Source organism: Lepisosteus platostomus, chromosome 9, assembly GCF_059453375.1.
Source record: "Lepisosteus platostomus isolate fLepPlt1 chromosome 9, fLepPlt1.hap1, whole genome shotgun sequence".
NCBI lineage: Eukaryota > Metazoa > Chordata > Actinopteri > Semionotiformes > Lepisosteidae > Lepisosteus > Lepisosteus platostomus.
Genome location: NC_142619.1, coordinates 13089704 through 13104382, shown reverse-complemented (window position 1 = coordinate 13104382; position 14679 = coordinate 13089704).

The following is a 14679-nucleotide window of genomic DNA, read 5'->3' as shown; positions in this document are numbered from 1 at the left end:
TTTTCAGCCCGAAATAAACGCGTTTTTTCAGACAACTGAATCCCCATGCAACAGCAAGGCTCAGAAGAGCCCACACACTCAGCTCTTAACCCCAGTGTGCAGAAAGTGTCAAAACGTGTTTTTCAGCAGAAATAAACATGTTTCTGCAAGTTTGGTCAACCCCATGTAAGTTATGGGACAGTAACAGCACACTTTTCAAAACGTGTTTTTCAGCCCGAAATAAACGCGTTTTTTCAGACAACTGAATCCCCATGTAACAGCAAGGCTCAGAGGAGCCCACACACTCAGATCTTAACCCCAGTGTGCAGAAAGGGTCAAAACGTGTTTTTCAGCAGAAATAAACATGTTTCTGCAAGTTTGGTCAACCCCATGTAAGTTATGGGGCAGTAACAGAACACTTTTCAAAACGTGTTTTTCAGCCCGAAATAAACGCGTTTTTTCAGACAACTGAATCACCATGTAACAGCAAGGCTAAGAGGAGCCCACACACTCAGCTCTTAACCCCAGTGTGCAGGAAGGGTCAAAACGTGTTTTTCAGCAGAAATAAACATGTTTCTGCAAGTTTGGTCAACCCCATGTAAGTTATGGGGCAGTAACAGAACACTTTTCAAAACGTGTTTTTCAGCCCGAAATAAACGCGTTTTTTCAGACAACTGAATCCCCATGCAACAGCAAGGCTCAGAAGAGCCCACACACTCAGCTCTTAACCCCAGTGTGCAGAAAGTGTCAAAACGTGTTTTTCAGCAGAAATAAACATGTTTCTGCAAGTTTGGTCAACCCCATGTAAGTTATGGGACAGTAACAGCACACTTTTCAAAACGTGTTTTTCAGCCCGAAATAAACGCGTTTTTTCAGACAACTGAATCCCCATGTAACAGCAAGGCTCAGAGGAGCCCACACACTCAGATCTTAACCCCAGTGTGCAGAAAGGGTCAAAACGTGTTTTTCAGCAGAAATAAACATGTTTCTGCAAGTTTGGTCAACCCCATGTAAGTTATGGGGCAGTAACAGAACACTTTTCAAAACGTGTTTTTCAGCCCGAAATAAACGCGTTTTTTCAGACAACTGAATCACCATGTAACAGCAAGGCTCAGAAGAGCCCACACACTCAGCTCTTAACCCCAGTGTGCAGGAAGGGTCAAAACGTGTTTTTCAGCAGAAATAAACATGTTTCTGCAAGTTTGGTCAACCCCATGTAAGTTATGGGGCAGTAACAGAACACTTTTCAAAACGTGTTTTTCAGCCCGAAATAAACGCGTTTTTTCAGACAACTGAATCCCCATGCAACAGCAAGGCTCAGAAGAGCCCACACACTCAGCTCTTAACCCCAGTGTGCAGAAAGTGTCAAAACGTGTTTTTCAGCAGAAATAAACATGTTTCTGCAAGTTTGGTCAACCCCATGTAAGTTATGGGACAGTAACAGCACACTTTTCAAAACGTGTTTTTCAGCCCGAAATAAACGCGTTTTTTCAGACAACTGAATCCCCATGTAACAGCAAGGCTCAGAGGAGCCCACACACTCAGATCTTAACCCCAGTGTGCAGAAAGGGTCAAAACGTGTTTTTCAGCAGAAATAAACATGTTTCTGCAAGTTTGGTCAACCCCATGTAAGTTATGGGGCAGTAACAGAACACTTTTCAAAACGTGTTTTTCAGCCCGAAATAAACGCGTTTTTTCAGACAACTGAATCACCATGTAACAGCAAGGCTCAGAGGAGCCCACACACTCAGCTCTTAACCCCAGTGTGCAGGAAGGGTCAAAACGTGTTTTTCAGCAGAAATAAACATGTTTCTGCAAGTTTGGTCAACCCCATGTAAGTTATGGGACAGTAACAGCACACTTTTCAAAACGTGTTTTTCAGCCCGAAATAAACGCGTTTTTTCAGACAACTGAATCCCCATGTAACAGCAAGACTCAGAGGAGCCCACACACTCAGATCTTAACCCTAGTGTGCAGAAAGGGTAAAAACGTGTTTTTCAGCAGAAATAAACATGTTTCTGCAAGTTTGGTTAACCCCATGTAAGTTATGGGGAAGTAACAGAACACTTTTCAAAACGTGTTTTTCAGCCCGAAATAAACGCGTTTTTTCAGACAACTGAATCCCCATGTAACAGCAAGGTTCAGAAGAGCCCACACACTCAGCTCTTAACCCCAGTGTGCAGAAAAAGTCAAAACGTGTTTTTCAGCAGAAATAAACATGTTTCTGCAAGTTTGGTCAACCCCATGTAAGTTATGGGGCAGTAACAGAACACTTTTCAAAACGTGTTTTTCAGCCCGAAATAAACGCGTTTTTTCAGACAACTGAATCCCCATGCAACAGCAAGGCTCAGAAGAGCCCACACACTCAGCTCTTAACCCCAGTGTGCAGAAAGTGTCAAAACGTGTTTTTCAGCAGAAATAAACATGTTTCTGCAAGTTTGGTCAACCCCATGTAAGTTATGGGACAGTAACAGCACACTTTTCAAAACGTGTTTTTCAGCCCGAAATAAACGCGTTTTTTCAGACAACTGAATCCCCATGTAACAGCAAGGCTCAGAGGAGCCCACACACTCAGATCTTAACCCCAGTGTGCAGAAAGGGTCAAAACGTGTTTTTCAGCAGAAATAAACATGTTTCTGCAAGTTTGGTCAACCCCATGTAAGTTATGGGGCAGTAACAGAACACTTTTCAAAACGTGTTTTTCAGCCCGAAATAAACGCGTTTTTTCAGACAACTGAATCACCATGTAACAGCAAGGCTCAGAGGAGCCCACACACTCAGCTCTTAACCCCAGTGTGCAGGAAGGGTCAAAACGTGTTTTTCAGCAGAAATAAACATGTTTCTGCAAGTTTGGTCAACCCCATGTAAGTTATGGGACAGTAACAGCACACTTTTCAAAACGTGTTTTTCAGCCCGAAATAAACGCGTTTTTTCAGACAACTGAATCCCCATGTAACAGCAAGACTCAGAGGAGCCCACACACTCAGATCTTAACCCTAGTGTGCAGAAAGGGTAAAAACGTGTTTTTCAGCAGAAATAAACATGTTTCTGCAAGTTTGGTTAACCCCATGTAAGTTATGGGGAAGTAACAGAACACTTTTCAAAACGTGTTTTTCAGCCCGAAATAAACGCGTTTTTTCAGACAACTGAATCCCCATGTAACAGCAAGGTTCAGAAGAGCCCACACACTCAGCTCTTAACCCCAGTGTGCAGAAAGAGTCAAAACGTGTTTTTCAGCAGAAATAAACATGTTTCTGCAAGTTTGGTCAACCCCATGTAAGTTATGGGGCAGTAACAGAACACTTTTCAAAACGTGTTTTTCAGCCCGAAATAAACGCGTTTTTTCAGACAACTGAATCCCCATGTAACAGCAAGGCTCAGAGGAGCCCACACACTCAGCTCTTAGCCCCAGTGTGCAGAAAGTGTCAAAACGTGTTTTTCAGCAGAAATAAACATGTTTCTGCAAGTTTGGTCAACCCCATGTAAGTTATGGGACAGTAACAGCACACTTTTCAAAACGTGTTTTTCAGCCCGAAATAAACGCGTTTTTTCAGACAACTGAATCCCCATGTAACAGCAAGGCTCAGAGGAGCCCACACACTCAGATCTTAACCCCAGTGTGCAGAAAGGGTCAAAACGTGTTTTTCAGCAGAAATAAACATGTTTCTGCAAGTTTGGTCAACCCCATGTAAGTTATGGGGCAGTAACAGAACACTTTTCAAAACGTGTTTTTCAGCCCGAAATAAACGCGTTTTTTCAGACAACTGAATCACCATGTAACAGCAAGGCTCAGAAGAGCCCACACACTCAGATCTTAACCCCAGTGTGCAGAAAGGGTCAAAACGTGTTTTTCAGCAGAAAAAAACATGTTTCTGCAAGTTTGGTCAACCCCATGTAAGTTATGGGGCAGTAACAGAACACTTTTCAAAACGTGTTTTTCAGCCCGAAATAAACGCGTTTTTTCAGACAACTGAATCACCATGTAACAGCAAGGCTCAGAAGAGCCCACACACTCAGCTCTTAACCGCAGTGTGCAGAAAGTGTCAAAACGTGTTTTTCAGCAGAAATAAACATGTTTCTGCAAGTTTGGTCAACCCCATGTAAGTTATGGGACAGTAACAGCACACTTTTCAAAACGTGTTTTTCAGCCCGAAATAAACGCGTTTTTTCAGACAACTGAATCCCCATGTAACAGCAAGGCTCAGAGGAGCCCACACACTCAGATCTTAACCCCAGTGTGCAGAAAGGGTCAAAACGTGTTTTTCAGCAGAAATAAACATGTTTCTGCAAGTTTGGTCAACCCCATGTAAGTTATGGGGCAGTAACAGAACACTTTTCAAAACGTGTTTTTCAGCCCGAAATAAACGCGTTTTTTCAGACAACTGAATCACCATGTAACAGCAAGGCTCAGAGGAGCCCACACACTCAGCTCTTAACCCCAGTGTGCAGGAAGGGTCAAAACGTGTTTTTCAGCAGAAATAAACATGTTTCTGCAAGTTTGGTCAACCCCATGTAAGTTATGGGACAGTAACAGCACACTTTTCAAAACGTGTTTTTCAGCCCGAAATAAACGCGTTTTTTCAGACAACTGAATCCCCATGTAACAGCAAGACTCAGAGGAGCCCACACACTCAGATCTTAACCCTAGTGTGCAGAAAGGGTAAAAACGTGTTTTTCAGCAGAAATAAACATGTTTCTGCAAGTTTGGTTAACCCCATGTAAGTTATGGGGAAGTAACAGAACACTTTTCAAAACGTGTTTTTCAGCCCGAAATAAACGCGTTTTTTCAGACAACTGAATCCCCATGTAACAGCAAGGCTCAGAGGAGCCCACACACTCAGATCTTAACCCCAGTGTGCAGAAAGGGTCAAAACGTGTTTTTCAGCAGAAATAAACATGTTTCTGCAAGTTTGGTCAACCCCATGTAAGTTATGGGGCAGTAACAGAACACTTTTCAAAACGTGTTTTTCAGCCCGAAATAAACGCGTTTTTTCAGACAACTGAATCACCATGTAACAGCAAGGCTCAGAAGAGCCCACACACTCAGATCTTAACCCCAGTGTGCAGAAAGGGTCAAAACGTGTTTTTCAGCAGAAAAAAACATGTTTCTGCAAGTTTGGTCAACCCCATGTAAGTTATGGGGCAGTAACAGAACACTTTTCAAAACGTGTTTTTCAGCCCGAAATAAACGCGTTTTTTCAGACAACTGAATCACCATGTAACAGCAAGGCTCAGAGGAGCCCACACACTCAGCTCTTAACCCCAGTGTGCAGGAAGGGTCAAAACGTGTTTTTCAGCAGAAATAAACATGTTTCTGCAAGTTTGGTCAACCCCATGTAAGTTATGGGGCAGTAACAGAACACTTTTCAAAACGTGTTTTTCAGCCCGAAATAAACGCGTTTTTTCAGACAACTGAATCCCCATGCAACAGCAAGGCTCAGAAGAGCCCACACACTCAGCTCTTAACCCCAGTGTGCAGAAAGAGTCAAAACGTGTTTTTCAGCAGAAATAAACATGTTTCTGCAAGTTTGGTCAACCCCATGTAAGTTATGGGGCAGTAACAGAACACTTTTCAAAACGTGTTTTTCAGCCCGAAATAAACGCGTTTTTTCAGACAACTGAATCCCCATGTAACAGCAAGGCTCAGAGGAGCCCACACACTCAGCTCTTAGCCCCAGTGTGCAGAAAGTGTCAAAACGTGTTTTTCAGCAGAAATAAACATGTTTCTGCAAGTTTGGTCAACCCCATGTAAGTTATGGGACAGTAACAGCACACTTTTCAAAACGTGTTTTTCAGCCCGAAATAAACGCGTTTTTTCAGACAACTGAATCCCCATGTAACAGCAAGGCTCAGAGGAGCCCACACACTCAGATCTTAACCCCAGTGTGCAGAAAGGGTCAAAACGTGTTTTTCAGCAGAAATAAACATGTTTCTGCAAGTTTGGTCAACCCCATGTAAGTTATGGGGCAGTAACAGAACACTTTTCAAAACGTGTTTTTCAGCCCGAAATAAACGCGTTTTTTCAGACAACTGAATCACCATGTAACAGCAAGGCTCAGAAGAGCCCACACACTCAGCTCTTAACCCCAGTGTGCAGGAAGGGTCAAAACGTGTTTTTCAGCAGAAATAAACATGTTTCTGCAAGTTTGGTCAACCCCATGTAAGTTATGGGGCAGTAACAGAACACTTTTCAAAACGTGTTTTTCAGCCCGAAATAAACGCGTTTTTTCAGACAACTGAATCCCCATGCAACAGCAAGGCTCAGAAGAGCCCACACACTCAGCTCTTAACCCCAGTGTGCAGAAAGTGTCAAAACGTGTTTTTCAGCAGAAATAAACATGTTTCTGCAAGTTTGGTCAACCCCATGTAAGTTATGGGACAGTAACAGCACACTTTTCAAAACGTGTTTTTCAGCCCGAAATAAACGCGTTTTTTCAGACAACTGAATCCCCATGTAACAGCAAGGCTCAGAGGAGCCCACACACTCAGATCTTAACCCCAGTGTGCAGAAAGGGTCAAAACGTGTTTTTCAGCAGAAATAAACATGTTTCTATAAGTTTGGTCAACCCCATGTAAGTTATGGGGCAGTAACAGAACACTTTTCAAAACGTGTTTTTCAGCCCGAAATAAACGCGTTTTTTCAGACAACTGAATCACCATGTAACAGCAAGGCTCAGAGGAGCCCACACACTCAGCTCTTAACCCCAGTGTGCAGGAAGGGTCAAAACGTGTTTTTCAGCAGAAATAAACATGTTTCTGCAAGTTTGGTCAACCCCATGTAAGTTATGGGACAGTAACAGCACACTTTTCAAAACGTGTTTTTCAGCCCGAAATAAACGCGTTTTTTCAGACAACTGAATCCCCATGTAACAGCAAGACTCAGAGGAGCCCACACACTCAGATCTTAACCCTAGTGTGCAGAAAGGGTAAAAACGTGTTTTTCAGCAGAAATAAACATGTTTCTGCAAGTTTGGTTAACCCCATGTAAGTTATGGGGAAGTAACAGAACACTTTTCAAAACGTGTTTTTCAGCCCGAAATAAACGCGTTTTTTCAGACAACTGAATCCCCATGTAACAGCAAGGTTCAGAAGAGCCCACACACTCAGCTCTTAACCCCAGTGTGCAGAAAGAGTCAAAACGTGTTTTTCAGCAGAAATAAACATGTTTCTGCAAGTTTGGTCAACCCCATGTAAGTTATGGGGCAGTAACAGAACACTTTTCAAAACGTGTTTTTCAGCCCGAAATAAACGCGTTTTTTCAGACAACTGAATCCCCATGCAACAGCAAGGCTCAGAAGAGCCCACACACTCAGCTCTTAACCCCAGTGTGCAGAAAGTGTCAAAACGTGTTTTTCAGCAGAAATAAACATGTTTCTGCAAGTTTGGTCAACCCCATGTAAGTTATGGGACAGTAACAGCACACTTTTCAAAACGTGTTTTTCAGCCCGAAATAAACGCGTTTTTTCAGACAACTGAATCCCCATGTAACAGCAAGGCTCAGAGGAGCCCACACACTCAGATCTTAACCCCAGTGTGCAGAAAGGGTCAAAACGTGTTTTTCAGCAGAAATAAACATGTTTCTGCAAGTTTGGTCAACCCCATGTAAGTTATGGGGCAGTAACAGAACACTTTTCAAAACGTGTTTTTCAGCCCGAAATAAACGCGTTTTTTCAGACAACTGAATCACCATGTAACAGCAAGGCTAAGAGGAGCCCACACACTCAGCTCTTAACCCCAGTGTGCAGGAAGGGTCAAAACGTGTTTTTCAGCAGAAATAAACATGTTTCTGCAAGTTTGGTCAACCCCATGTAAGTTATGGGGCAGTAACAGAACACTTTTCAAAACGTGTTTTTCAGCCCGAAATAAACGCGTTTTTTCAGACAACTGAATCCCCATGCAACAGCAAGGCTCAGAAGAGCCCACACACTCAGCTCTTAACCCCAGTGTGCAGAAAGTGTCAAAACGTGTTTTTCAGCAGAAATAAACATGTTTCTGCAAGTTTGGTCAACCCCATGTAAGTTATGGGACAGTAACAGCACACTTTTCAAAACGTGTTTTTCAGCCCGAAATAAACGCGTTTTTTCAGACAACTGAATCCCCATGTAACAGCAAGGCTCAGAGGAGCCCACACACTCAGATCTTAACCCCAGTGTGCAGAAAGGGTCAAAACGTGTTTTTCAGCAGAAATAAACATGTTTCTGCAAGTTTGGTCAACCCCATGTAAGTTATGGGGCAGTAACAGAACACTTTTCAAAACGTGTTTTTCAGCCCGAAATAAACGCGTTTTTTCAGACAACTGAATCACCATGTAACAGCAAGGCTCAGAGGAGCCCACACACTCAGCTCTTAACCCCAGTGTGCAGGAAGGGTCAAAACGTGTTTTTCAGCAGAAATAAACATGTTTCTGCAAGTTTGGTCAACCCCATGTAAGTTATGGGGCAGTAACAGAACACTTTTCAAAACGTGTTTTTCAGCCCGAAATAAACGCGTTTTTTCAGACAACTGAATCCCCATGCAACAGCAAGGCTCAGAAGAGCCCACACACTCAGCTCTTAACCCCAGTGTGCAGAAAGAGTCAAAACGTGTTTTTCAGCAGAAATAAACATGTTTCTGCAAGTTTGGTCAACCCCATGTAAGTTATGGGGCAGTAACAGAACACTTTTCAAAACGTGTTTTTCAGCCCGAAATAAACGCGTTTTTTCAGACAACTGAATCCCCATGTAACAGCAAGGCTCAGAGGAGCCCACACACTCAGCTCTTAGCCCCAGTGTGCAGAAAGTGTCAAAACGTGTTTTTCAGCAGAAATAAACATGTTTCTGCAAGTTTGGTCAACCCCATGTAAGTTATGGGACAGTAACAGCACACTTTTCAAAACGTGTTTTTCAGCCCGAAATAAACGCGTTTTTTCAGACAACTGAATCCCCATGTAACAGCAAGGCTCAGAGGAGCCCACACACTCAGATCTTAACCCCAGTGTGCAGAAAGGGTCAAAACGTGTTTTTCAGCAGAAATAAACATGTTTCTGCAAGTTTGGTCAACCCCATGTAAGTTATGGGGCAGTAACAGAACACTTTTCAAAACGTGTTTTTCAGCCCGAAATAAACGCGTTTTTTCAGACAACTGAATCACCATGTAACAGCAAGGCTCAGAAGAGCCCACACACTCAGCTCTTAACCCCAGTGTGCAGGAAGGGTCAAAACGTGTTTTTCAGCAGAAATAAACATGTTTCTGCAAGTTTGGTCAACCCCATGTAAGTTATGGGGCAGTAACAGAACACTTTTCAAAACGTGTTTTTCAGCCCGAAATAAACGCGTTTTTTCAGACAACTGAATCCCCATGCAACAGCAAGGCTCAGAAGAGCCCACACACTCAGCTCTTAACCCCAGTGTGCAGAAAGTGTCAAAACGTGTTTTTCAGCAGAAATAAACATGTTTCTGCAAGTTTGGTCAACCCCATGTAAGTTATGGGACAGTAACAGCACACTTTTCAAAACGTGTTTTTCAGCCCGAAATAAACGCGTTTTTTCAGACAACTGAATCCCCATGTAACAGCAAGGCTCAGAGGAGCCCACACACTCAGATCTTAACCCCAGTGTGCAGAAAGGGTCAAAACGTGTTTTTCAGCAGAAATAAACATGTTTCTATAAGTTTGGTCAACCCCATGTAAGTTATGGGGCAGTAACAGAACACTTTTCAAAACGTGTTTTTCAGCCCGAAATAAACGCGTTTTTTCAGACAACTGAATCACCATGTAACAGCAAGGCTCAGAGGAGCCCACACACTCAGCTCTTAACCCCAGTGTGCAGGAAGGGTCAAAACGTGTTTTTCAGCAGAAATAAACATGTTTCTGCAAGTTTGGTCAACCCCATGTAAGTTATGGGACAGTAACAGCACACTTTTCAAAACGTGTTTTTCAGCCCGAAATAAACGCGTTTTTTCAGACAACTGAATCCCCATGTAACAGCAAGACTCAGAGGAGCCCACACACTCAGATCTTAACCCTAGTGTGCAGAAAGGGTAAAAACGTGTTTTTCAGCAGAAATAAACATGTTTCTGCAAGTTTGGTTAACCCCATGTAAGTTATGGGGAAGTAACAGAACACTTTTCAAAACGTGTTTTTCAGCCCGAAATAAACGCGTTTTTTCAGACAACTGAATCCCCATGTAACAGCAAGGTTCAGAAGAGCCCACACACTCAGCTCTTAACCCCAGTGTGCAGAAAGAGTCAAAACGTGTTTTTCAGCAGAAATAAACATGTTTCTGCAAGTTTGGTCAACCCCATGTAAGTTATGGGGCAGTAACAGAACACTTTTCAAAACGTGTTTTTCAGCCCGAAATAAACGCGTTTTTTCAGACAACTGAATCCCCATGCAACAGCAAGGCTCAGAAGAGCCCACACACTCAGCTCTTAACCCCAGTGTGCAGAAAGTGTCAAAACGTGTTTTTCAGCAGAAATAAACATGTTTCTGCAAGTTTGGTCAACCCCATGTAAGTTATGGGACAGTAACAGCACACTTTTCAAAACGTGTTTTTCAGCCCGAAATAAACGCGTTTTTTCAGACAACTGAATCCCCATGTAACAGCAAGGCTCAGAGGAGCCCACACACTCAGATCTTAACCCCAGTGTGCAGAAAGGGTCAAAACGTGTTTTTCAGCAGAAATAAACATGTTTCTGCAAGTTTGGTCAACCCCATGTAAGTTATGGGGCAGTAACAGAACACTTTTCAAAACGTGTTTTTCAGCCCGAAATAAACGCGTTTTTTCAGACAACTGAATCACCATGTAACAGCAAGGCTAAGAGGAGCCCACACACTCAGCTCTTAACCCCAGTGTGCAGGAAGGGTCAAAACGTGTTTTTCAGCAGAAATAAACATGTTTCTGCAAGTTTGGTCAACCCCATGTAAGTTATGGGGCAGTAACAGAACACTTTTCAAAACGTGTTTTTCAGCCCGAAATAAACGCGTTTTTTCAGACAACTGAATCCCCATGCAACAGCAAGGCTCAGAAGAGCCCACACACTCAGCTCTTAACCCCAGTGTGCAGAAAGTGTCAAAACGTGTTTTTCAGCAGAAATAAACATGTTTCTGCAAGTTTGGTCAACCCCATGTAAGTTATGGGACAGTAACAGCACACTTTTCAAAACGTGTTTTTCAGCCCGAAATAAACGCGTTTTTTCAGACAACTGAATCCCCATGTAACAGCAAGGCTCAGAGGAGCCCACACACTCAGATCTTAACCCCAGTGTGCAGAAAGGGTCAAAACGTGTTTTTCAGCAGAAATAAACATGTTTCTGCAAGTTTGGTCAACCCCATGTAAGTTATGGGGCAGTAACAGAACACTTTTCAAAACGTGTTTTTCAGCCCGAAATAAACGCGTTTTTTCAGACAACTGAATCACCATGTAACAGCAAGGCTCAGAGGAGCCCACACACTCAGCTCTTAACCCCAGTGTGCAGGAAGGGTCAAAACGTGTTTTTCAGCAGAAATAAACATGTTTCTGCAAGTTTGGTCAACCCCATGTAAGTTATGGGACAGTAACAGCACACTTTTCAAAACGTGTTTTTCAGCCCGAAATAAACGCGTTTTTTCAGACAACTGAATCCCCATGTAACAGCAAGACTCAGAGGAGCCCACACACTCAGATCTTAACCCTAGTGTGCAGAAAGGGTAAAAACGTGTTTTTCAGCAGAAATAAACATGTTTCTGCAAGTTTGGTTAACCCCATGTAAGTTATGGGGAAGTAACAGAACACTTTTCAAAACGTGTTTTTCAGCCCGAAATAAACGCGTTTTTTCAGACAACTGAATCCCCATGTAACAGCAAGGTTCAGAAGAGCCCACACACTCAGCTCTTAACCCCAGTGTGCAGAAAGAGTCAAAACGTGTTTTTCAGCAGAAATAAACATGTTTCTGCAAGTTTGGTCAACCCCATGTAAGTTATGGGGCAGTAACAGAACACTTTTCAAAACGTGTTTTTCAGACCGAAATAAACGCGTTTTTTCAGACAACTGAATCCCCATGTAACAGCAAGGCTCAGAGGAGCCCACACACTCAGCTCTTAACCCCAGTGTGCAGAAAGGGTCAAAACGTGTTTTTCAGCAGAAATAAACATGTTTCTGCAAGTTTGGTCAACCCCATGTAAGTTATGGGGCAGTAACAGAACACTTTTCAAAACGTGTTTTTCAGCCCGAAATAAACGCGTTTTTTCAGACAACTGAATCCCCATGCAACAGCAAGGCTCAGAAGAGCCCACACACTCAGCTCTTAACCCCAGTGTGCAGAAAGTGTCAAAACGTGTTTTTCAGCAGAAATAAACATGTTTCTGCAAGTTTGGTCAACCCCATGTAAGTTATGGGACAGTAACAGCACACTTTTCAAAACGTGTTTTTCAGCCCGAAATAAACGCGTTTTTTCAGACAACTGAATCCCCATGTAACAGCAAGGCTCAGAGGAGCCCACACACTCAGATCTTAACCCCAGTGTGCAGAAAGGGTCAAAACGTGTTTTTCAGCAGAAATAAACATGTTTCTGCAAGTTTGGTCAACCCCATGTAAGTTATGGGGCAGTAACAGAACACTTTTCAAAACGTGTTTTTCAGCCCGAAATAAACGCGTTTTTTCAGACAACTGAATCACCATGTAACAGCAAGGCTAAGAGGAGCCCACACACTCAGCTCTTAACCCCAGTGTGCAGGAAGGGTCAAAACGTGTTTTTCAGCAGAAATAAACATGTTTCTGCAAGTTTGGTCAACCCCATGTAAGTTATGGGGCAGTAACAGAACACTTTTCAAAACGTGTTTTTCAGCCCGAAATAAACGCGTTTTTTCAGACAACTGAATCCCCATGCAACAGCAAGGCTCAGAAGAGCCCACACACTCAGCTCTTAACCCCAGTGTGCAGAAAGAGTCAAAACGTGTTTTTCAGCAGAAATAAACATGTTTCTGCAAGTTTGGTCAACCCCATGTAAGTTATGGGGCAGTAACAGAACACTTTTCAAAACGTGTTTTTCAGCCCGAAATAAACGCGTTTTTTTCAGACAACTGAATCCCCATGTAACAGCAAGGCTCAGAGGAGCCCACACACTCAGCTCTTAGCCCCAGTGTGCAGAAAGTGTCAAAACGTGTTTTTCAGCAGAAATAAACATGTTTCTGCAAGTTTGGTCAACCCCATGTAAGTTATGGGACAGTAACAGCACACTTTTCAAAACGTGTTTTTCAGCCCGAAATAAACGCGTTTTTTCAGACAACTGAATCCCCATGTAACAGCAAGGCTCAGAGGAGCCCACACACTCAGATCTTAACCCCAGTGTGCAGAAAGGGTCAAAACGTGTTTTTCAGCAGAAATAAACATGTTTCTGCAAGTTTGGTCAACCCCATGTAAGTTATGGGGCAGTAACAGAACACTTTTCAAAACGTGTTTTTCAGCCCGAAATAAACGCGTTTTTTCAGACAACTGAATCACCATGTAACAGCAAGGCTCAGAAGAGCCCACACACTCAGCTCTTAACCCCAGTGTGCAGGAAGGGTCAAAACGTGTTTTTCAGCAGAAATAAACATGTTTCTGCAAGTTTGGTCAACCCCATGTAAGTTATGGGGCAGTAACAGAACACTTTTCAAAACGTGTTTTTCAGCCCGAAATAAACGCGTTTTTTCAGACAACTGAATCCCCATGCAACAGCAAGGCTCAGAAGAGCCCACACACTCAGCTCTTAACCCCAGTGTGCAGAAAGTGTCAAAACGTGTTTTTCAGCAGAAATAAACATGTTTCTGCAAGTTTGGTCAACCCCATGTAAGTTATGGGACAGTAACAGCACACTTTTCAAAACGTGTTTTTCAGCCCGAAATAAACGCGTTTTTTCAGACAACTGAATCCCCATGTAACAGCAAGGCTCAGAGGAGCCCACACACTCAGATCTTAACCCCAGTGTGCAGAAAGGGTCAAAACGTGTTTTTCAGCAGAAATAAACATGTTTCTGCAAGTTTGGTCAACCCCATGTAAGTTATGGGGCAGTAACAGAACACTTTTCAAAACGTGTTTTTCAGCCCGAAATAAACGCGTTTTTTCAGACAACTGAATCACCATGTAACAGCAAGGCTCAGAGGAGCCCACACACTCAGCTCTTAACCCCAGTGTGCAGGAAGGGTCAAAACGTGTTTTTCAGCAGAAATAAACATGTTTCTGCAAGTTTGGTCAACCCCATGTAAGTTATGGGACAGTAACAGCACACTTTTCAAAACGTGTTTTTCAGCCCGAAATAAACGCGTTTTTTCAGACAACTGAATCCCCATGTAACAGCAAGGCTCAGAGGAGCCCACACACTCAGATCTTAACCCTAGTGTGCAGAAAGGGTAAAAACGTGTTTTTCAGCAGAAATAAACATGTTTCTGCAAGTTTGGTTAACCCCATGTAAGTTATGGGGAAGTAACAGAACACTTTTCAAAACGTGTTTTTCAGCCCGAAATAAACGCGTTTTTTCAGACAACTGAATCCCCATGTAACAGCAAGGTTCAGAAGAGCCCACACACTCAGCTCTTAACCCCAGTGTGCAGAAAGAGTCAAAACGTGTTTTTCAGCAGAAATAAACATGTTTCTGCAAGTTTGGTCAACCCCATGTAAGTTATGGGGCAGTAACAGAACACTTTTCAAAACGTGTTTTTCAGCCCGAAATAAACGCGTTTTTTCAGACAACTGAATCCCCATGCAAC